This window comes from Aythya ferina (assembly GCF_964211825.1).
Source record: "Aythya ferina genome assembly, chromosome: 10".
In the NCBI taxonomy this organism is placed as follows: Eukaryota; Metazoa; Chordata; class Aves; order Anseriformes; family Anatidae; genus Aythya; species Aythya ferina.
Genome location: NC_140306.1, coordinates 21,664,303 through 21,686,719, shown reverse-complemented (window position 1 = coordinate 21,686,719; position 22,417 = coordinate 21,664,303).

The window sequence follows — 22,417 nt, the reverse complement described above, 5'->3', positions numbered from 1 at the left end:
TGGGACTTTGATTTAGGGCCTACAGGAATGGCAAAGATAAGAGAGGCTGACATTTTTCTCAGTAACGCGCCTCCTGTGAAGTCCCGAGAAGATAGGGACACCACATCAGGTGTGGGACTCTGCAACTAAAAATGACAAGGTTGCAGTGGGATTGCTCGGCACCTGGTGAACAGTCTCTGAGGCCTTAAAGAGCCATGTGGGGCCACAGTCAGAAACGTGTGGATTGCCAGATAGTGAGGGCGCTGCGGGCTCTTTTACTGATCCGGCTGCTACGCCGTCGGCCCCTCTGCTGCTACTGCCATCGAAGACTTTTGCTGTTACACGCTCTGATGACCTGGACGTGCCTTTTGACCCAGGCCTCATTGGCCTTGAAAAGGAGATGGATATGCTTTTCTTCAATCTGGGAAGAATGGGATACATAAGGCCTGAAGACCGAGTTGCTTGACAACTTGAAGCGAGACATATTGTTCAAAAGGAATGGAAAATGGAGACTGATAAGTCATGGAACTTAAAGGATTGTTTGTTACCTTTTCTGATTTTACATATGTATAGGCATACTCGAGTTTAGTAAGTCATGGAACTTAAAGGATTGTTTGTTCTTTCCTGATTGTACGTACGTATAGGCATATTTGGGTTTAGTATGTAAAAGCCATGTTCTATATGTTTAGAATGTTTGATGTTCGTGTGTGCGTGTTGGTGGAGCGTAGACTCCCCGCACACTCAGCGCTGTTTACTTGCCTTTTATACCTTTTATAAATATTTGTTTTATAAATATTACAAAATTCAGATTGAGTTGAGACTTCATTTATAACACAATCAATAAGAATGTGGATTGGATTCATTACATTTATTATAATCAGCAGAGATTCATAAATTATACAAGGGATGCCATAAGAGGAATCACTGAACAACTAGATGCCACAAGCAAAATGGCTTGGGAAAACAGAATAGCATTAGATATGATGCTCGTGGAGGAAGGAGGTGTGTGTGTGATACTGATCAACCATTTTTGCACTTTTGTACCCATCAATACTGCCCCAGATGGCTCAGTAACTAGAGCTCTAACGCAAGGGTTTACCACCCTTGCCAGTGAATTGGCAGAAAAATTAGGCATATTTACATCTTTGATCGTAGTTGTAGGAGTTTTGACAGCCATTGGTTGCTGCATTATCCTCTGTGTAAGAGGACTAGTACAGTGGTTAACTGAAACTGCACTATTGAAACAAATGACCATGGAGCCACCACCTTTACTCAGATAAGGTGATGATGAGGAGATGGAAAGCAAAGAAAGCGAAGAAGAAGAAGATATCTACCAAATTAGACCTTAGAGAAAAGATTTGCAAAAATCAACAGTTTATAAAGAGGAAAAGGGGGGAATTGTGGGAATAGAAATGTTGTTTTTGCAGTTACATTGTTTAGAGCAACAATGTGGTATTGAGATATGCTTGCAGTGATAAGCTTAACAGGCAACCTTGTAAAATGGAGACAACCAGACTCCTTAGGACAATTAGGTGAAAATCACGGTGTTAAGTCAAGTCAGATAAGTGAAGAAACATTACCACTTCAAGCAGTAAAAACATCAAAAGAAATTTGAAATTTAACAGGCTGGCAACTGAAGGCCATACATTGTTTGTGAAGCATCAGATAGATTGTGAACCTGGATTACCCACTCAGTGGGGAAATAGGGGAGGGTCCTGTCATCAAAAGGTATCTAAACTGTGTTTTGGAACTAGTAGGTGCACTCTCCTGCTTGTGGGGCGCCTACCATCACAATCACAAATAAATTACTACTTCACTGAGATCCTTGCCTGAGCCTAAGTTATTGGCTACAGAGTGTTTCTCACACTGGTAAGCAGCTGTGCATTATGGGGAATCATACATGTATGTCCTTAGAAACAAAGACTGTCCTGGTAACCTTACAGCTTATTCTCCTTATTAACAATCTGACAGTTTATGATCCTGAAATATGGGACCAAACTGAGGTCAAGGTGTGGGACTCTGCAACTAAAAACGACAGAGTTGCGGTGGGATTGCTCGGCACCTGGTGAGCAATCTCTGAGCCCTTAAAGAGCCCTGTGGGACCACAGTCAGAAACTGTGGTTTGCCAGACAGTGAGGGAGCTACGGGTTTGTCCATGGATCGATCCTTCTACACCATCGCCTCCCCTCTGCTACTGCCATCGCAGGTCTTTGCTGTTACGCCCCCTGGTGACCTGAACGTGTGGCCAATACTTAGAGGATTGGATATCTACTTTGAATTGAGCCCCCACTAACTCGTGGAAAACATAAAGTCCAGGATAGAAAACTGGATAGAAATGAGACAAAACAGGTGATGGTTGGACCAGATGATCTTGAAGGTGTAATAAATGACTGAGTCCCAAATAGGATTGCAATTAAAGTTTACAATTTATTAAACGAATAGAGGCAAGCAAATAGCGCTGGGTGCACCAGGAGTCTCTGCTCCACCAAGATGCATACCTATTACATCAGGCAGCTGGTTTTTATGCTCACGAATCAGATGAACATATTTCACAAAGGTCTTCTCTAACCTATGAAAACCAAATTCTGATTCTATGAAAACCAAACCAAAGAATTCATGCTTCTGATTAAAGCCCACTGAACAATGCTCCCCCACAGCCTTGCAATAGGATTTGTACATCAAGAAGGACATTGCCCGTTAATTTGAATTGAAAATATTTCAACCAGGCACTGTGTCTGTGTGCTGTTTAAAGAATAGCAATTTTAGTAGTGCTCCACATAGCGCCTTTTATTTTCCTTTATTTCTAATCATGACCTGTTGTCGACGGAAGGAAGACACAGACGCTCAATATGAGTGAACAGTGAACTTCAACTTTAATGGATAGCTCAGTCGCCTTTTATCTAATTCGAACATAATCAACTCATACATATTGGAAAAACTAAGCTCAGGATTGGCTAACATTTCCCGCTCTTTTCAGTTAGTTCCTTCTTCTTTTAGCCACTGTCCCGCCTTAGGGACTTTCCCAATCGCCCAAGGGCATCGTGTCCTTGAGCCTGATTGGCTCTCAGCCAGCTGCATACGTGCCAGACTCATGCGAGTTGAGTACGGTACTTCACTAGCCTATTGCCTCCTAACTGCCCAACATCCACATGTCCTAGTTCACTTAACCATTCCTCCACAATGACCCATAAGTACTGCTTTAAGCTGTACTCTTTTAATTCTCTTAATATTTTCATTCTCTCATTTAAAGAACTACAAGTGTGGTTTTTTTTTGTTTGTTTTTGTTTTTGTTTTCCTCCAGATGATTGAGTTAGTTTTCATGTCTAACATTTCAGTGTACATCTTTTAATTTTTCTGTTTCGGGGATCTCTTTTGGTATTCACAGTCCCTTCTAATTAACAGTGCTTATATACCTTATGTTCTGTTTAGCTTTCTCAAAACCCTCAATATAAGGTGTTAAATAAAACTTAATCTTACTCCTCTTCTTGCACCATCCTACTCCTCCCAAAACCTAATTAACTGAAATATAGCATCACTGTAGAGATGAAATCCTAGCTTTCTGTAGACAACCACCTCTTTGCTAATGGAGAAAAAGAAGACCAAAGTATTGTCTTCTTCCTAGTCAGCTTTGAGATTCACAATCATGCTTAAAACATTGCATCTGTAATAAGTGTTTTTTCACTTTCATGACTTGTATCTCCCTGATTTCATCCCAGCTGTGTATCACCATGTGGTGAGAAATGTAAGAGAATATTGTTTTCTGATGAACAGGGCTGATAGCTGTGCAATCTTTGCTGGTAGTTACCTTGTTTCTCATCTCACTTTTTTCCTCAACCATTGAAAGCCAAGTGAAAGGGAGACTGTGTTCTAAGTAATTCTTCATGATTTATTTTTATTTTTCTTTCATCTACTTACATGCTTTACACCCAATTTTCTACATTAATGGATTTCTATTCTACATGTAGCATTTTATATAATACAGCTAATGTACTGGGTCTGGCTGGGATGTTAACTTTCCCTGCAGCAGCCCATACAGTGCCGTACTCTGTACTTGTAGCTAGAACAGCAGTGGTATCACACCAGTGTTGTGTCTGCTGCTGAGCAGTGCTGGCACAGCATCAGGACTCTCTCCAACCCTCTGTGGTGGTTTTACCGTGCTGGGCAGCTAAACCCCACAACCGCTCTCTCACTCCCCCTCCTTTAGATGAGGAGGGGAAGAAGTAAAGCAAAGCACAACTCACGGGTTGAGATAAGGATAATTTAATTAAGGGGAAATAATAATAACAATTAAATAAAGACTACCATGAACTAAACAATTTAACTAAGGGGAAATAAAAAGGGAAAGGGGAAAAGGGAGGGGAAAAGGGAAAAAAAAATAAAAAGAAGGGAAGAAAACAAACAAACAAAATAAATGAAGGCTATATGGAAGTGCAGAGGAAAGAAATTACTCTCTACTTCCCACAAATGAGTGATGATTGACCACGTCCTTGAAGCAAGGCCTCAACGCACGCAGCCAGTGTTTGAGAATAGGACCGACATTTTCCCAACGAGAGCCCACCCCTCCCCTTTTCTTCCTGTTTCCACCTTTTATTGCTGAGTGTGACATCATATGGTATGGAATATCCCTTTGATTGGTTTAGGTCAGCTGCCCTAGTGATGTTTCTCTCCTCACTTTTTTTCCCATCCCCTAGGAGGGTTAGAGAGGCCTGATGCTGTGCCAGCACTGCTCAGCAGCAGACACAACACTGGTGTGATACCACTGCTGTTCCAGCTACAAGTACAGAGTACGGCACTGTATGGGCTGCTGCCGGGAAAGTTAACATTCCAGCCAGACCCAGTACACCCTCATAGGAGGTCGGCAAAAAGTGAGAAAAGAATCATCACCAGGGCAGCTGACCTAAACCAACTAAAGGGATATTCCATACCATATGATGTCACACTCAGCAATAAAAGGTGGAAACAGGAAGAAGAGGGGAGGGGTGGGCTCTTGTTGTGAAAACGTCGGTCCTCCGCTCGTACACCGGCTACATGCATTGAGGCCCTGCTTCAAGGACGTGGTCAATCATCGCTCATTTGTGGGAAGTAGAGAGTAATTTCTTTCCTCTGCACTTCTACAAAGCCTTTATTTTTATTTTTTATTTTTTCCCATCTTTTCCCTTTCTCCCTCGCTTTTCCCCTTCCCCCTTTTTTTCCCCTTTAGTTAAATTGTTTAGTTAACAATAATATTTCCTTAATAATTATTATTTTTCCTTTTAATTAAAATATCCTCATCTCAACCCGTGAGTTGTTCTTTCCTTTACTTCTTCCCCTCCTCATCTATGGAGGGGGAGTGAGAGAGTGGTTGTGATATTTAGCTGTCTAGCACGGTAAAACCACCACAGCCAAACAGAATTGCTTCCTGATTTCTGTTTGAGACAGCAGGTGGCGTTACAGTTTCAAGCATCTCAGCAAAAGTTTATCTTTGTCATACAGAAAATCACCTTGCAAGGACTCAAAACTTTTTTTATATTATTTTATTTTATTTTCCTGAAATAACAATGAGCTTCACAGTCCTTTAAGGTTTTTTAAACATTTTATAAATAAAACAGTATTTTGGTAGACAAGTGTGAAAATAGATTATTTCAAAAAGCTTGCAGTCCAAAGCTATAAACTTAGTTGATCTATGCTGCTATTTGAAGCTGTACCTAAAATTTGTTTCTAAATTACGTATCTAGTACTCTATTTCATAACCAGCTCTTAAACCCACACTATTGGCCATAGCATTATGGGGGAAGGGAGTGCTTTCAAAGTAACAGAATAAACTTTCTAAGTTTTGTATTTAGTACTGTTTGTAAATGAATATACATGAACTATTACAAAGAATTCATACAGTATAGTAGATTAAAGGAAGAATATAGTACAATAGTATTGTTATAGTACTACTATCTTACTATTCAATTTTGATTGCTGCAGAAAACTATAAACATCACCTTTTTGTTTAGGTCATGTCAGTTTTTCAGTAAACATGCAGAATCAAGAGTTAATCAAATGCTGAACTTCAGCAAAACTGTGGTTTGGTAAAACCACATGTATTTATTTAAACAAAAAAGTAAGCAACAGGGGAGTTGAAATAAAGTCACCTCTAGCCTTGTCTTAATTCATCCTTCCTTCCCAATTACACTGACAGTATGCCAAATTATTCCTCATTTTCAGAACTCTTACCTCCATGCATGGGAACATCTGCATTACTTGTATTCGAGATTATTGCTACCATTTCTTATACATGGAGATATCAAAACTTTTGCTATGCTATATCTGCTATGCTATATCTGGCTAAAAGTTACTAAACTTCAAATTTTTAAACCATTTTCTTGTCCAAATATTATATTTATATATGTATTTGCACAAAATTTTATGTCTAAGGGCAGCAGAGGCTTGAGGCTGAAAAAAGTAAGGGTTGGTTAGTCTAAGTGAAGAAATTTGCTCATCCATTTACTTGCTTAAAAATACCATATACATGTATTTGATCCTGTTTTAGGGAAAGGAATTTACCAAATGGCCTCTTGACTCACCCAAATCATACTCTCAAGAGACATATTTACATTCTGCCCTTGGATACACATTTAATTGTGAAATGAATGTGCACCATGAGACAAAAATGGGGTTCCAATTTTTTTCCTCATTACAGAGAACTTGAACACAGATACTGTTCTGTAAGACTCAAATTGGGGGGGGGAGGGAGTAAAACAGAGTATGACTAACTTCTGTAATTTTATTTACTGTTTCTTATCTGCAAAATTTCAGGTGAATATTAGAATCCAGCATAATGGGCATGACAGGAGTTGATGTGAAATATCTAAAGAAATTTAGAGTATGTTTCCTATTATTGCTTGTCCCCAAACATTATTTAAAGTGTGTATGTTTGTAGGAAGGAGAATAGAGGAGATAATACAAGTTTCTATAATGCAAGTACTGTTGGAATGCATGTGGAAAAAGAGTTATCTGACTCTGTTTCATTGCCTGATAAATTAATCATCAGCATTCCCAAGTCCTTGATTTACCATTCAGGAGGTCTGGATGAAAATGCTTTTGGGCTACATGCATCTCTCTAAAGACTCATGGAACACTACACAAACCACTTCAATCACTCATTAATTAAACTTTCTAATATCCCATCTAAGCAAGGTAAGAGGATGAGATTTCAGTAGGAGGTAGGTGTTGTCAGAGTCCCATCAGGTGTCTGTCTTGATCTCTAGGCACATAAATACCATTATTATCTGGTCTTAAAGGACTTAAGAGAACAAGTCCCATTGATTTTTTTTCAATCACATACGCATGTAAACCTCACTCAGAATCGTATTCTTGTTTTCTAGGTGGATAAATGGACTGGCACAATGATTAAATTCAGCATTGTTACTGGTACCTTTTGGAAGCTAGAAATAAAAGGTTTTGGCCTGGGATTATGGCTAGTGAATGCAATTACAATACAAATACTGCTGAGAGGGTTCCCCAAGAATACATTTCCTTGGAGCTTGCATATAGAACGTAGCCAGATTTGTATTTGGCATTGTTGCTGCATGGGAGAATACTTTTAAAATAGTTGAATTTAAGTACAAGTATTTAAGTATACGTATGGCTTGAATCCATTAATCTGTGTTTCTTCTAACTCTAGGGGAAGGGATTCTCAAACCTTTTCAGAACAGGAGCTGTAATATTCATAGAAAGTGTATTCTTTTAACCTACAGTGACCAAAAGAGATCACCCTCCTTCTTCCTAATACTTGTATGTATTTTCTCTGGGATATCCAGCCATTGCTGATTCAATAAAGTAAATTAGGAAAGTCTTTAAGATGTATTTAATTATTCTTAATGAAATTTAGCAGCTTGAACTACAGAAAAGCTGTGTGCACATGTGAACAACAAATCCTCATCAAGTGCTCTGCGGATTAACATTGAATCTAAGATCGCTGCTGAAGAACAGCAGCCCTCAAGGTATGAAGATGTTTTACATGCTACTGGACAGGTTCAAATTCATATTTAGTCGTCAGAAGTTAAATAGAAAATATGGTTTTGGCCTTGCTCTCAGTACACTGTTGGGAACATAAATGCAAATTTTTAGACTTGTTTCCTTAATTGCTTCTTGAAAAAAAAAAAAAAAAAAAAAAAAAGATAAAGAGTAACTATCAACGTCCTGCAATCAAATGCCAGCGCGAGATGTTAGTCTTTAGTTAGCATACTTGACAATTAGTGAAGTGAATGTAAGAACTGTGTGCCAAATAAACTGGCTGCTGCAATCAAACAAAATCTTTCAAGAAAATCAGTTACTTCCTGGTGCTGCAATTGGTAGCAGGACTCCATGTTCTGATTTTAAAATAGTATTCTAAACAGGAGCTAATGTGATGTCCATAAATTATAGTAGATTTTTGATGTAATCAGTTACTACCCACTAAGAAATTTTTGAAACCTTGTTTCGATGTTTATGTGACTAAAGGGGGCCTATGTGTAGTGTTAACACTTATCACAGAACTAGTACAAAGTGTAGAAATGGAAAATACTGTGTGATAAGGCAAAAGATTATCAAACAAAGAATGGATTACGATCACAGTTAAGTACTTGAGTGGCTGCTGATTTTACCAAGTTTAGTTTCTACATTCTTACTAGCAAAGAAACAAAACCTCAGCATTCCCTATGTAATACACAGTGATTGTCAAAATATAAAAAAGTTGAGAGTCGTATTTCTCAGATATATATTCCCTATCAGCTGCTAGGGAAGAATAAAGCTTGCATCAAAACCACAGTATTTTCTAGTAACGACATTAGAATGTTAATTATATAACATTCAGTTATATCTGAAACATGGAATTAGAAATTGGAGAGCGATTGATTAAGAACGAATAGGTGCTACATTTTCGATGTACTGTGCCTGTCCTGCGCTTAGACCTCCAGATAACAGGAGCCCCTTGGACCCCACAAACCAGATCAAAACAACTTTATGGCCCAGATTGTGACCAAGGCCTCAGAGAGCTCGCGCAAAGAGATGAGGTGAAAAGTTCAACCCTGAAGACATCTTACTTCATCCCCATGACCCTCAGAGCCCACCACCACAAAACACCACGCAAGCAGAAATGAGGAATTTATGGAAATGACTTCTTGTAGCTAATTTTAATACTAAGCGGGGACAGGCTATGCATATGTATAGGTGTATTGGGAAACTTCATGAATATGTAACTCTTTACTACGTATAGCCAAAGCAAGTTGCTGCGTTAGGTGCACACAACTTTGGTGGGATTACCCCCCATGCTGCCCAGTGCTGAATATACACTGGGCACTGATACTTTACAATCATACTGATTGTGGAGTCAGCTGTCCATGAGTCATAACACTAATATTTAGCATCAAGTTTGGATTTTTTCTTATAAATGAAATTACTAATGATCAGCATATTAAGTGAGGATGGACCAGTGTTCCTTTTGAAAGATGTAACATTTTTTTTTCCTAAAAGCATGTTTTGATATAGTTTATAGTAAAACACTGTAAAAGCAAAGATTACCAGTTAACAATTCATGCTTGCAGGGAAATCATTTCCTGCAAAATGCTTACAAATAAGCCTCTTATTTCTCAAGTCTTGACTGAAATGCATTATGCACAAATCTGACAACTGCTCAGTACAATTTGCAAGCTGCAGAAAAATCAAAATAGTCTTACATGCCTAGGCAGAAATTCACTTACAGCAGGGAGGTTAGGTAGATTTTTTTGTATTGTATCAGCCCATGTTGTGTTTCATTAAGATATGGTGAGCATCACGGGATTGTCCATTGACAGCTAAGACTTTTTGCTCCAGATCTAACATATTTGCAGTTAATGAGCCTGTTTTTTTTTTTTTTTTTTTTTTTTTTTTTAACTCTCCCTTTGTTGCCTTTCATAAAAATCCAGTAGGCTGTCAATTATTTTATTACTCTTTGTGAAGGAGCCTTCTCTTGGACAAATATAATCTTGATATTCATCAACTTCATGCATAGTAACTCACCCAGGTAAACTGAGTAGGTTCTACTACATAGCAGAAGAACTTAATGTAATAAAATTCATCTCATAGCAGATATAAAATTAATATCTGATGTGACGACAGCAGAAAATGTTCTCACAAGAAATTGATCAACAGGTATTTGAACAGACAGAAATGAAAGCTAAATTAAAACAGCCAAGATCTTAACAAGAAAAAGCACCAAAAAAAAAAAAATATTGAAATGGTAATGATGTTTATTTGTATTTGCTATTAAAAATGAATGATTTTCATAAACTAAGGCAAAGCTGTAGTAAATCAAATACTAATAAAGTAAAGCTATATTGTGTTACAAAAGTTCAAAATGTCATCTTGAACTCACAGTGAAGTGGCCAAAAGAAACAGTGGAGAAAAAGGGGAGAAAGTAAAATGCTGCACTCGCTATACCAAAAATGGATCAAGCCACTGTCTGAGTTTTTCAATGCAAGCATTTGATTAGGTGCTGTTCAGATACCTTTCTCCCCTCCTTTATTTTTCTTCTACATTCATACACTTTTAAAGTGCAATTTCTCTTAAGACAAAAATGCCTGTAAATTGTTTAAAAAAAAAAAAAAGATAAAACCACCTATATTGATTATAAATGTTTATCAGAGCTTGAACAAATCATCATGCAGGAGATATACTAGGAGAAAGCACTGAAGCAATCAGACTTAAACCAGCTGCATAAACACAAAAGAAAATGATAGCTTTAGCAAATGAATGCTAGTGATTATATTTCAATCGCTCTGTGTTATATTTTTTGTCTTATCAGGACAAGATTGAACTTAGTCAGAATCTTAACCATTCTGATTTCTAGGTACTATTCAGGGACTTCTTGGAAGAATCTTCTTGGAAGAATCCCTGAGGGAAAAAAAAGCATATGTTCATGTAATGGATCATATCTGAAAAGTGAAAGGTACATTCTGAGCTCCTGGGGCTTCTGTCCAATATTTTAGATCAGATCGTCAGGGATTTTAGAATAAACTTAAAACTGAGTTGCAAAGCTTCCTCACTTGGGAAGGAAAGGAAAAGGAAGGAAGGTGTAAGGCGCTTCTTTCTTTACAGGAAATAAACAGAGCTCTGTAGTATCCGAAAAATAGTAGACACAATAATAAATACAACAAATCCCAAATAGCAGGAATTAGTTAGAAATCAGCTATGAGTTGATTTTTACTGTAAAAGGAAATAGCGGAAGCATAAACAGGAGAGGAGATGACTATCATTTACCTTGCTTTCAGATAAATATACTCATTTATGTAGGTGGATATCCTATATTTCAATTTATTATTAAGTGTTAGTAAAGGAGACCTTGCCTTCCTTTGTGACATGACTATGAGAGCATGATTTTTTTTTTTTCAAAGCTGCTAATGTTTTGTACAGTTTTTTCAATTGTTTCTGATTGGACAGGGTGAACTGTAGAAATGTTACATACATGTATGTTAAAATAGTCAGCGAGAACATAGTAAATGCAAGTATTAAAATTTAATGTAGCATGGCTTAGAAAAAATAATTAGATCTTAGAAGTTTAGTAAGATGAACAACCTAGATCATATCATTTCTGTGTGAAAAGGGAAGAGAAGCACATTTCCTGGCCAGAGGCAGATATGAACAAGCGGAATAAGCAACATCTCTGTATCCATTTTCAAGATGCTTTTGTATTTCTGCTAATCTGATTAGGAAAAATCTGAATAGAAGATCAGCAGACTGAATGTAAATGTATTTGTGCTGATGGATAAAAGAGTAGGATTTTCTAATGAGTTGCCTCATCTGTCCTTTTCTGTACACAATGCCACTTCCCTAGGCATTTCCATAGCCCCTTGTCCTCCCCTTCATCAGTATCTGCTTTCTTCCCAAAACTTCAGCACGTTCTCTTTTCCTTCACCCTTGAGCTGTAACAGTGTTTGGATTCAGGTTTAAGTTTGGGGGAAGGTTATAAATTGCTGCAAACTTCACTTTCTGTACTACCTAGAGTAAGGAGATCATGAAGTAAAAACTTAAATGGTTAGTACCATTTTCTGTTTGGCCCCATGGATTTTCATTTGGTTGTTAAATTCATTTCTTTATAGCCATTGCTTAAAAAAAAAAAAAAAATCTTTTTTCTTGATATTTTTTGTCATCCCTGTAACTGTATGAAGAATGTCTATTGGATAACTAATATTTTATATGCATTTACCAAAGATATTGTTAATATTACAGGTAATATATGATGGTGAATCTCACTCCCTCAATTCATACAATATCATAAATGCTCCCAAATAAAAAGTTTTATTATAATTTTGACTTTTCACATTCAGAAGCCCACAGTTGTAATTAAGGTTGACAATAGGTTTGTCAACCTTCATAGATTTCACTGAATTTCTAAACCCCACCTTAGCAGTTTAATCTTCCAGAAATTCCTAGAATTTCTTTCATATTGTGTGTAGTACCTTGTAAATCTTTGACTGACTAAGTGGTGTGTAGAAAAGTTAAACAAAGCAGTAATAACAGATGCAGTTTTGACTAAAATAAATAACTGTAGAAAATGATTTGGCTTTAAAACTTTCAGTTAAACCATTTTTTCTCCCTAGAAATTTAACAATAAAGAGGCTTTTTGAATTGAAAATGTTTTGCTTTTATCTTTGTCTTGATTTTAACCTTTCCAGACCTGGGGTATAGCTGAAACATAAATTTCAGCATTATGGCCAAAGCTTTAAAAAACAAGAGAACGATGGGCTATGCTGATGCAATGCATTCTCCCATCTTTGTTCTGAGTCTCTCTTTTTGTCGAGTTTTCAGAGCAAAGCTCTTTAATCATAAGTTGCTTGTTTGGGTTGAACTTCATTATATTTCAAAATAATTTTAAAGGATTTTAACAAATGCTACTTGCTGCATACTACCATTTTCATATGTGCTTTAGAATTTTTGAAGATGCAAATTCATTTGGAAGTAATTCTTACCATCTTTGAAGGGAGTATCTATTATATTTAGCAATAATTGTTTTGCAGAAAATTAGGAAACCAGCCTGAATCTCTTGAATGATTTATGATTCAATCCCACTTCATGAGTAAGCTTTGCCAACTGTTCTGTTTCTACCATGAAAGCTTTATATATATATGGGTGTGTGTATACATATACACACATATTTTATATATATATATGGGATTGTACTTCTAAGTGTACATATGCAAAAACATATGTAAGTATATGTGGTATTTCTTTCCAGTTGGTTCTGAAAGCTTTGTTCTGTTGAATTAGATAAGCTTGAATAGAAGCACACTGGGACACTGGCAATTCAGGATATTCCCTTTTTGAACAGCCAAAGGACCTTTATTAATAAAAGGAGAGAAAAATGTTGTGTCAGAGCCTTCAGAAATGTTGTTCTGTGCTTCAGAGGACAGTACACTTATCTGACTACTACAAGATGAGACTGAACTTGTGATGACAAACATGACAACAAATTGTCATGTTGCTTGCTGTGGCTCAAGCCAGTCTAGTCTTCCTTTTGCAATGATTTTTCTATAGTACTGCAATGCAAATATACATCTGATAGTGTTATTGTATTATACTCTGGAACAAATGAAATCTGCCAGTGTTTATTCTGCCAGTATCTACAAGAAATTGCTCCATACTTGTGTAAAGTTTTACACATTACCAAAAATTATCAGTTTTTGAAAGGGAGCTCTACAATATTTGAATAAGTATTCTTTTACAATACAAATAATAACAATTGTGATAATTAAGGAGCATACATTATTAGATCACAGTAGTAAGAATGAGCCAAGTTCTGTCAGTCTTCTTCACACTAGATAGAAAATAACTTGTTTTTAACAGAATTGCCAGAGCAATGGAAGTTTCTAAGGAGTATTAGTGAAGCTGCAAAGGAAAAGGCTGCAACACCAACATAGTAATGACTGTGTTGGTTTCTAATAGCAATTAAAAATATGTTTGCTGAACGCTTGTGTGATTCTTCTCAGTTAGTGTATGTGCCTTTTGACTTGATTTAGAGATTTAAAATATAGAGGTAGATTGTGCTGCTACTCTACTGCCAAAGATGCCTACAGAGAATGTTCAAAGATAGTCTGCAAAACAGCCATATGGCCAGGAGCTGAAACACATTAATTGCTCTTCCAGAATAATAGGGGTGTAACCTTTTCTCTCTCTACTTGGTTTTGCAGGATAGGGCAGTATTATTAAACCACTTGATTAAATTTTTCTACAAATACGTTAGATTTTGTTCTAACAAGCTTCTCACTTTCACAGCATGTACATAGCTCTTTTTCCAGTAACACAGAAAAATGCATTTTTATCTCATCTCTATGGCTACATGGCTTTATGCAACATGACTTCTGGAAAATTGTAAGAGTTTGTTGTTGTTTTGCTTCTTTCATTCTATCAAGGTTAATAAACATATTTATTCAGTATCAGAGGAAGCAAAATACTGAAAACAGTGATATATGGCTACATGGGTGTTTGTGTGTATAATATATAATATTTCATAAATGACTTACCTAATTGGCAACTTGGAAAGGGATTCCTTACCCGGGCTCTACTGTGCATGCATTACCCTTGACAGCTACTATATGGACAGAGTTAACACCTATTATCTGTATATACTTTTTCATTTGCGTTTCTTCTTTCCTAATATAGTGAATTTTTTACTTTATTCCTCACTGTTGTTTTCTTCTTTCATGCTAAAGAAATTAATAACTTAGAGCAATTAAGATCTTATTAAATGATCTTTGTATACTTGTGAAATTTGAGTAAAGCTAATAATGTCACAGTGGAATTAAAGTAAATTTTCAAGGCCACTTGAAAGGTTGTAATGATTATAAAATGCATACATATCGTGGTCTGGTGAAAAGAAGATGTTGTCCATGACTCTCAGAACTGATTGTCCTGGGTGATAAATAAAACCAAAAGGAGAAGAATAGGGGCAACTGGAAGGTTTGCTGCCTCAAGGGCAGAAGTTGCCAAGCAATAATTCAGCAACTTGTTTATGAGAGTTCTAAGCTCTAGAAACATTGTGTTTGGTGCTACAGAATTCATCTATTTTTAATTCATAACAAGTATGTGTGGTGGTTTTACCGCCAGACCCAGTACAGTATGATATGGATTGTGACAATGAAATCTTTCTACTCCCTCCTTCTATCTGTGTTCTACATGCATCTGTCATATTTATCCCTGTTTAGACTGAAAATGTTCTGGATTTGTGGCAGTGTTTGTGTTTACAATGCAACCAACCAATAGGCTGAATGTGACAGAAGCTGTGAGACCTACAGATGTAATCCCTTGCCAACAGGAGTTCAGCTACAGGTAGGAGCTCTGCTACAGGACATTTCTGTTATTGGAGTTCCTAAATTCTGACACATGCTGATCACGTTACAGGTAAGGAAAAAATACAGTTGCTTTCTACTTTCTACTCAGGCTAATCAATAAATAGATTTTTTTTTTTCCTCTCAGATGATGAAACTAAATACCCAATTGCTCCTTTATGTACAAGATCTGTAGTTTTTGCTGAGTCTTTAATTTGTTACAAATAATATGTACAGAAGGAAGAAAAAAATGGAAATGATTTAAAAACACCTAGTTCAACTTTTTTTATTCAGTACCATTTTGAATATTATAACAGAGGTCAGGTAAGAGCAATGGTTTTACTTCACTGAGATTTTTTTCCTGACATATTGAAGGATTTTTTACTAAAATCACATAATTGTTTTTTAGATTTAAAAATGTTATTCCACAGTATATTGTTAATTTATCCAATTAACCATATGATAATATGTTCAAGATTTGAATTGTTCCTTTTTCCCAGAGAAAGTTGCATTTAATATGAACAGTAATTTCGATATAGTCTTACACAAATTATGACTTACGAACAGGTTAGTAGTGAAAATAAATTAGGAAATTTAAAAACAGCTCAGAAGTATTTTTTTTGTGTTTGTTGAAAGACTGTGCTTATATTGGTAGAGCAGCAGAGGGTAACAAGATTATTACGTGAATCTGCACTCTGAAATAGCACTTAAAAAAAAGTTGTGGTTTCTAGTATTTCAACTAAAATGAGTGCACTCAGATACTAAAGGACATAAGAAGCTTTCTCAAACAACTAAGCCCACATTTTTCACCGTGCTGAAGGAAAAGAAGTTCCTTGGCTATGATAAAAGATTCAATGTAAGTCTTACCCCTTTCTTCACTGCTATTCGATTCTGTATGGTGGTAAAAGTGTTTTATGAAGTCACATGTTGAGCTGGACTGAGAATGATCTGACAAAATTTTTCATGAAGAGAAAAATGGAGGGGAAAGAGGTGTTAATTTTCATTGGATCATTTTCTTGATTTTCACCATATAACCATACAAGTAGCTCTGCTGTCATAATGGAGACAATTGTGGTAGAGCACCATATGTGAATTGGTAAGACACTGAGTAGATTGATAACAAGGAATGCTAAAGCTGGCATCGCTCCTAAAGTAATACATATCAGATTATGCCCTCATTTCTGACATTATGACAGAATTATTATTTTTTGAAAGTGTGATAAGACGAACTCTGCCAACGTCCCATAAAGCAGGATTTAAAATACAGACCAGGCAGAACAAATACCAGCTAATTATACTACTGGGAGAGCAAGACAAGACAGCTTCAAAATTTGATCTGCAGCATCACTGCACATTATATGAAAAAGCAGCTCCTCAAAAGGAATAGCTACTTTCCTGCTGATTTTCCTGCTACTTTCCTGTTACTTTCCTGCTACTTTTCCTATCATCTGGTAACAGGAATAGTGTCTGAACATTAAGAAAAAAAAACTAAAGGGGGGGGGGAAATGAGAGTATAACTTAGGAAAAAGGTAAATACATATCTATTTATTTAGAAATGAATGAGATTATTCCTGTTGAAACTTACCACTTTTTAAAAAGAGCTCCACTTATTAAAAAAAGATGAGATCCACTTAAAAAAAAAATGCATTGTTTGCTTAGTAAATTATGTGTCAATGTACTTCTCAATTCATAGAAATGTTGCACTAATTTCAGAGCATAGTTTTCATTTATTTATTTCAAAATTTGTATTAATTTTATCATGGCAAAATAAACAATCTCCAGCCATGCTATTCATCCAATCTGAATGGCATGGAATTTAACTCCTAATGGGCTGTATGTGAAGCACATTTATTTCCTCCCTAACAATCTGCATTCTGAACATTTATTCATTATTCTGAACATTTATTTATACAAAAGTAATACCTTTCAATAATTTAATGGCTGAGATGCACTTAATTTATATTTTTATAATAAAAATGTACAATAGTATAAAATGGAAATAAGGTTTTGGACAGTTTAGAATGTTAGGATAGCTTATCTTCAAATTTAGAGCACAAAAAGGATGTGTCCTATGGGAGAAAAAAAAAAAAGGAAAGGAAAGTAGAGAAATTTAGAATTTTAAAGCAACTGAATCATAAGTTTGTTTCTGTAACAACAAATAGCACTGATAGTGTGAGAATAGATAGAAATGGTCTTGTTTTTGAGTACAGGGAATGTGCAGCCATGGGGATACTGCTCTGAGTTGAGTTCTACTGTAAGAAGTAAACAGCAATCCCAGGGATAATACCGTACCCTAAATTCCATTAAAAGCTGAATGCTAGAGGTGACAGGCATAGGCATCGTCTTTGTACTTAAAGTATTGACCATTGCTGGAATTGGACTAACGAGGAGTAGTACTTCTTCAGTAACTCAGCAGCTTTCACTTTTTCTTCCAGCATCTACTTCATAACCAATACCATAATTCCATTGCAATATATGTTTTTTCCTTCTACAAATAAAAATTCAAATTATTGCAGTACTTTATCCTGGTCTTTTCCTTACCTCTCTCATAGAATCATATGAAACATAGAATTGTTTGAGTTGGAAGGGATCTTAAAGATCATCTATTATCTCTCATTTCTTCCTTACTTTATTTTGTTCTACTTACATGCATGCATCTTAGTTATTTCTATGTCTCTGCAAGTGTCCTAATTTTCAAGCTGATCTCCAGAAAAGCATCTCTAAGATGCAAGCCAAATAATATGGGTGGATTTGGTGACCAGAGCTTAAATTTCAAATAGCAACATGCAGGTCTTCACTATTTTCTGTTCTATAAAAAAACTATTTGATTTTGGAACAGTTTAAGCTTCTGTAGCATAAGTGATTTGTCTTTTAATAACTTAGTGTAGGAGAACTGCAGTACCCCAACCGTCTGCTTTGTGCTGAACTCTTTGAAGCAGCCAATTTTGTCTTCCAGAATGTGGTTGGTGCGCATGCTGGGTGCTGATTGCAAGTATTATCTTAAGAGAATCGCTTCTCAATATTTAATTACTCTTCTTTTAAAGGCATTCTTTTATATTCCTGCTGGCTTCATTGCACCAGGAGGTAACTGACAAATAGCATCATTCTGTTCTATGGCTGCTGTTGCTGCTGCATTGTATTTATCAAATGAATTGGGAGGAGGAAAAAGACTATAAAAAAATCAACAACCTGCAGCTTCTCGAGAGAAAAAAAAAAGTCTACTCTAGAGTAAAGAACGTAGCTTGACAACAAATGGAAAATCTGTACTCTAGTGCAACCAGAGTGGTTTATCTGTATAACAAGATGGGAGCAGTGTTTGAGAAGGACCTGAAAGAGATTCATAGCCTTTGGATACCCTGAAGTCCTGCTTTACACAGAACTCGTAAAAAACTGAATACAAGTAGGAGCCTTAGAAGATAGAATAAAACAAGAATATCTGCCAATGAACATTTTTGCTTACCTTTTGTATTAGTAGGCTTATGGAAATAAAGTTCAATAATGAGTGTGCTAAACAGTCAAAATTAGAAGTCTTGAAGATCTAGTGTTTTTATGTGTAAACAACCTGAACTCACCTTACATTCCAGAGTACCTGCTGCCATGCCAAACTAAATCCTTTTTAAGCCTGATCCTCCTTCTCCTCTTCTATTCCTTATACTACACTGTGGATCACTGCTCTTTAACAAAACTGCAGAAGTGAAGAGCCATTTAACTCAACAGTTTGACATCTTTTCAATAATTGCTTTGTTTTCTGTGGAAAACAAAGTTGGGAAGAAGAAACAAACCTTTTCTTTCAATATGTTGCATCCTCCTGTAGCTTACTACTATCTGGACTATACTAGTTAGCATGAATTCTTATCCAGGGATTATGATAAAGTTTATAAATGCTGTAGCTTTTCATATAAAACTAGTTTTGCCTACATTCAGATCTAGTGTAACACTGAATTTGAAGTGTTCTAATTTGAGTGTAATTTAGGTAACAGTAACACTAAAGGCCACATGTATGACCTTCTGAAAGAGAATTTGGAAATGGAGTTGAAAAGCCTTATGTCTGAAATACATCATCACCTACTTTAGCCAAGTGTTTATGCAAAGCATTTGGATTAATTAAATCATAGGATTCAATTACAGTATTTCATTGTTCCAGTGGTACTGAAAAAAATGTGTATAAAAATTGAAAATCTTTATGAAACCCCAAGGATCATAGAAGGTTTAATTTTCTTTGTCTATATAGCCAAATTCTGGTATTACATTTCACTAAGTGCACAGTGTGTTACCTGAACGCAGCTTACAGAATCCTATCAAAAGGATCAGGTTTTCTACAACTAGAGCCAGAAATTCAGAATAGTCAGTATCTTGATAACCTCAAAAACCTTGTTCTTATTTGAGCATCTAAATGGAAGAAGAACTATAAATGTAGTACATGGTATTTAAAGCAGATTTACTCTCCTTTGAAAGAATCTCTCTTGAAATGTCACTCTGAGTACAGAGAAGAGAAATGGAAAGAAACAAAATCAAAAAAAACCAAAGTAGCTCTTGCTAACAAGTATTAATACAAACAAGGCTCTTTACCATGCATACAAATGACCACTTTTTTGCTACACAAAAAAGAGCTATGAAGGAATCATCTTAGCCTCTGAATCCATAAGTGCTGCCTGAAGAAACAGTTAAGCTCCTAACATGGGAGACATGATACAGTATCACATGATACAGGTAAGAATTTTCTTTTTTACAGTGGGCCTGGAAAACACCATTTCAATTCAGATGAATAAAAAGTGAGCTGATTAAACACACTGTTATCTTTCAGTATCATTGAAAGATTGAAACATTTTACCAGCTTTTCTGACCGTTTTTCATAGTCTGACAGAACTAGAGACATTTTAAAAACACTGATAAACTCAAGCAAGCTACACAGTTCTAAAACTACCACCTTTTTTGTATTTTTATATGACTGTGCTATATCTTTATGCATGCTCATTTTAAAGGAGAAGAGAAACGACACAACTTTGGCTTCCAAGAAATTTTAGTCAAAGCCATTTTTAATGCTTTTCCAGAAAAAAAAAAAAAAAAAAAAAGGAAAAAAAAGACAACGTGACCCCCTAAATATCTGTTAGCTATAAAATGACCAATGGCAGGACGGCCATAATAAGTATTCTGTTATGTTGTGTTAATATCACATATCAAAATTTCCTCAAACAAGCCTTAGTGAGCCTCTGGTCTAGTGGACCAGAGGTTCATTCATCAATAAATTCCACTGAATTTAGTACAGCTATGATAGATCATTTTCTGTTTGGCTTACTAACTTCAAAAGCATTTTCTGTCTGTGTTTGACTCTTTTTGGAAAAGTAGTCATGATAAATTATATAAATTTAGGAAAAAATCACTAAAGAAGTCTCTAGAATGAAGCACTTTGTTTTATGTTCTTTGCTTGCAAAAACATAGTGACACTGTTTTTACTTTTAGATACCAAGTATTTCTGTTGCAAATATCATAAACTGTTATAAATTAAATATTTGTCAACATCCTCTTTACATACATCAAAGTAGGTTTGCTCAGATTCCTTTATTTTGAAATCAACCCTTCCGCCTGTCAAATACAGGCTGTAGTGCTATTTATGTTCCTAAAACTGCAACTCAATTTAAATACCAAAAACATGAATCCCATTAGCAACATGAAAGAAAACAGGCAAATATTTATGATGAGATAAGGTTTGTGCAGAGAGGCAATCCCTTTTCTTAGGCCAATTGCTGTAGCTCTAAAATATTTCTGCTCATTTTCAGGCATACTACTCTCCACAGCTGCCTGATCAAGGTGTTAAAAAAAAAAAAAAAAAAAGGAAACAAGGGGAAGAAAAACATATTTTGGAAAATCCAAGGTACATTAAAATAAGGAGCACTCTATTAAAAAGAGTGCTGTTTTTCCTACTGCCTCCTATTTTATTCCAGTATTTCTCTGTTTCCTCCATTTATTTTAAAGATGGTCATATAAGACTAGTAGCATAGTCTATGCAGGGATCAAGAATTTTGTAGCCTAATTTTGCATGGCTTATAAAAACCTTTTTAATTGAGTGATATTTTAGTGATTAAGTGATCAATGCATGTATCCTTTCCTTTGTTATAGCTGCTGCTGTAACATATGGTTTGCCTGTCTGCTTTTTGCTATACATATTTGCTTTCCAACTGCCCTGAAGATTCCTGAATAAATTCAGTACTGCATGGCAAACTACTCCCTTGACCCAACATGAAAAACTTTGTGATTTATAGTTTATAGTTTTATATCCTGAAGGAACAAGGAATTGTTTTAATACAATGGAATTAAGCTTTGTTTTTGAGGTTTTCTGTTTACCTCTCTCTGTGGCTAATAAATTTACAGAAATTTTGCATAGATATTTCTTCCTCTAGCTAGTATTTTTACTAGAGAGTTTGTACCTGTACTTCTATTTGTTTCTATCAACCTGTTTTTTCTAGTTCTGAATCTACTCGACATTGCTTTGTGGTTTCAGCATTGATTACGATTTTCTCCTGCCCCCCCCCCCCTTTTTTTAAACATCTTTAAGAATACTGTGCTATTCAATGCTATCAGATTGACAGGAACATATATGTTTCTTTCTTCTCAAAGTTGGGAGAATTACAGCATAAGAGGTGTTTATAGGCTTCATTTTTTGCTCCCTATGTTTTAAGGTTTCTGCCATTTTTCACCAGCTTTGTATAAGTTTTCTTCCTAAGATTGTCTAAATATAAAGAAGAAAAATAATATGGAAATTAAAGTTACTGTGGTGTATTTCATACATAATGAGAATTGGTTAGAAGAATTAAAATTAGTGATTTCCACTAAGCTTTGAAGTTTGATTTTTTTCCTGTCTTTTTTTGTTTTTCTTCTTGAGCTTTCAAATTGATTCTCCCTAGCAAAGTCAATTAAACAATGCAAATGTCCACAAAGTGGGCAATGGAGGTTAGGTATAGTCACATGTAGAGATTATTAAAAACATCTCTATAATACTCTGTAATAATACATAAAGAAAGCATATAATGTTTTATCACTTCAATGCATAGCTTAGTAAAGAAATAAGAAAGTAATAATAAATTCAATTTAATGTAGACCTTCATTATTGTTATATATAACGATTCTTCTAT